This window comes from Schistocerca gregaria, chromosome 1, assembly GCF_023897955.1.
Source record: "Schistocerca gregaria isolate iqSchGreg1 chromosome 1, iqSchGreg1.2, whole genome shotgun sequence".
NCBI lineage: Eukaryota > Metazoa > Arthropoda > Insecta > Orthoptera > Acrididae > Schistocerca > Schistocerca gregaria.
This window is the reverse complement of record NC_064920.1, coordinates 537,031,856-537,035,463: the sequence shown is the minus strand read 5'-3', so window position 1 is coordinate 537,035,463 and position 3,608 is coordinate 537,031,856.

Below are 3,608 nucleotides of genomic sequence, written 5' to 3'. Positions count from 1 at the left end.
CATGGAGCTAGGGCAACTGAAACCAAACCTGCACAAGTTACTAGTGGAGAAATGTTATTACTCCATAGAAGAATTTATGAATGATGATGTGGAAGTCTGAGCAAGGAAACATCACCTGTAAATTAAGCTTAGCAGTTTTGTGTAAAATAAATGATTTTAAAAATATGTTTACTACCTAAACACTGCTGTTCTATATTACTTTGTGATACATGTAAACTGGAGTGTTGATATGTTGTTTTGTAAAACTGTATATAGAAACTGAAATTGTAATGTAAATGTAATGTTGACGAGTCCTCAGTACATCAGATCTGTGATTTGACTTTGTACGTTATGGGATAATAAAAATTCTGATTCTGATTCTGATGTATTTTTCATGTATATAGTAGTATAGAAATGTTTTCCATGATATATTTTTCTGTATTTAGAAAACAGAAAGTGTCATCCATGTGAGTGTACTCGACAAAATGACAATATTACTTGCTTTTCAAATATGCATGGGGAAAGACTGTGTAACGAGGGAACACTAGTTCGTGAAATTGAAGTAGAATAATGAAGATAGAGGTATATCTGTTTTTAATGAGAACATTTGATTTAATTCCATACTGTAAGGTAAAGTTAGGACTATTATTTCATTGGAAGGTTCAGCTTGTGAAAGATTTAATAGAGATGTAAGTATTTGGTAATATTTCGACTACTACAGTAAGAAGAAAGATGACCATGAGTAAAACCCATCATAAAGGAAAATACCATTGGTCATCAGCAGATTTCGATGAAACAATTTTAGAATCAATTGTGCAAGGCTATGTCATGCCATTTTACCGCATGAGTTTGCTAGATTTTTGGATCCATGGCTAAACTCAGTTTCGGCTGGAGAAACGCGTATTAGACACTGGAAACATAGGAACATGTATGGCAGTTCTCATAAAATATAAAAATATAGGTAATTTGTTGAGCGTAATATGGTAAAGCCATTATTAATGTAAAGTCAGGGCAGAGTCTGAGCCGGCCGGGGTGGCCGAGCGGTTCTAGGCGCTATAGTCTGGAACTGCGCGGCCGCTACGGTCGTAGGTTCGAATCCTGCCTCGGACATGGATGTATGTATGTCCTTAGGTTAATTAGGTTTAAGTAGTTCTAACTTCTAGGGGACTGATGACCTCACAAGTTAAGTCCCATAGTGCTCAGAGCCATTTAAACCATTTTTGGACCAGACTCTGAGTACAGGTCCTGAAGATCTATTGGTCAGCCAAACGTGATATGGGTAAGCAATGAATTGTGTAATTCACAAATTGTAACGCCTGCTTCTAAGCAAAAGACAGATAATGTAAGTGACAGAATCTATGATTAACTTGTTCTGTGGAGAAAATTTGTGTAGTCACAGAAACAATAAAAACCGTGACTTGAACTATATGGAAATGTGTTATTCACAATCTGTAGTATGAGGAAGTATTAAGTGGACGATCGCCGTACTTTGTACAAACTTTGGCGGTTATCCTCAATGAACAGATGTTGTTAACTGCACACAGTGCTAAGAGTATGGAAAAACTGTATAATTTCATCTCGTGTAAACTGTGCGAATGATGTATTTGGAATAGACAGCGTTTCATGCCCAACAACAATCAACATTCCAACGCGTAGCGGACACTTAGTCGGCGAGTGACGTATTGCGTTCGGAGTGAGGTTTTTAGAATAGCTTATAATCAGTGAATAGCCATCGTTCTGACACTGTGAAGTGTAAAGCGTGTGACGACTTTAGGACGCTTATATAGCGCGAAACATTAAGAATATCATAAAAAAGTGAAGAAAGCAACCATGTTTGTAGGACTGTGATTACTGGAATTATGCATGTGAGGTGTGATAAACAGTTTTCTTTAAGGGCAAAGAGAAAAGGTGAAGTGGTAGCCCAACGTAGAGCCTGTGCCTACCGTAATGTATTTTTGATTTTCAAATGTTAAAAAACATAAGATGTTTTTTCTGTTCCTCAGTAGAAGGAAGGACGTGCTCTCTGTTAGTGAATGATAGTAGACGCACATTATCTTAGCGCACAGTTACAGGCCGCCATTTTGGGCGATGTGAATACGTGAGGAGTATGTATTTTCAATGCGCATAGGACAGAAGAATATAGTATTATTTTATCAACTGAAAGATTGTCTCAGGTTATTATTTCAAGTAGTACTGTAATAATTAGAACTGAAGCCCACCTGTGTACTTCGGAAAATTCACAAAGATCCGATTGACGCAACACGGGCACGATCAAGATTTTGTAAGTGGATACGGCGATCGCACGAGTATTATTAACTGGTAAGCATTAACCCACAACAAGAGGGCTATTTCTCTTATGATGTAAGTAATATGAAAGGTTTCTATACCCATTTACAGAAATAGTCCAGTTTCTTGTGCTTATCCGAGTGCCAAAAAAATAATAACATTAATTCAATATATCTAAAAAGCCACACGCTTTATTTTTTATTATTATATATATTTTTATTATACACTCCTGGCAATGGAAAAAAGAACACATTGACACCGGTGTGTCAGACCCATCATACTTGCTCCGGACACTGCGAGAGGGCTGTACAAGCAATGATCACACGCACGGCACAGCGGACTCACCACGAACCGCGGTGTTGGCCGTCGAATGGCGCTAGCTGCGCAGCATTTGTGCACCGCCGCCGTCAGTGTCAGCCAGTTTGCCGTGGCATACGGAGCTCCATCGCAGTCTTTAACACTGGTAGCATGCCGCGACAGTGTGGACGTGAACCGTATGTGCAGTTGACGGACTTCGAGCGAGGGCGTATAGTGGGCATGCGGGAGGCCGGGTGGACGTACCGCCGAATTGCTCAACACGTGGGGCGTGAGGTTTCCACAGTACATCGATGTTGTCGCCAGTGGTCGGCGGAAGGTGCATGTGCCCATCGACCTGGGACCGGACCGCAGCAACGCACGGATGCACGCCAAGACCGTAGGATCCTACGCAGTGCCGTAGGGGACCGCACCGCCACTTCCCAGCAAATTAGGGACACTGTTGCTCCAGGGGTATCGGCGAGGACCATTCGCAACCGTCTCCATGAAGCTGGGCTACGGTCCCGCACACCGTTAGGCCGTCTTCCGCTCACGCCCCAACATCGTGCAGCCCGCCTCCAGTGGTGTCGCGACAGGCGTGAATGGAGGGACGAATGGAGACGTGTCATCTTCAGCGATGAGAGTCGCTTCTGCCTTGGTGCCAATGATGGTCGTATGCGTGTTTGGCACCGTGCAGGTGAACGCCACAATCAGGACTGCATGTGACCGAGGCACACAGGGCCAACACCCGGCATCATGGTGTGGGGAGCGATCTCCTACACTGGCCGTACACCTCTGGTGATCGTCGAGGGGACACTGAATAGTGCATGGTACATCCAAACCGTCATCGAACCCATCGTTCTACCATTCCTAGACCGGCAAGGGAACTTGCTGTTCCAACAGGACAATGCACGTCCGCATGTATCCCGTGCCACCCAACGTGCTCTAGAAGGTGTAAGTCAACTACCCTGGCCAGCAAGATCTCCGGATCTGTCCCCCATTGAGCATGTTTGGGACTGGATGAAGCGTCGTCTCACGCGGTCTGCACG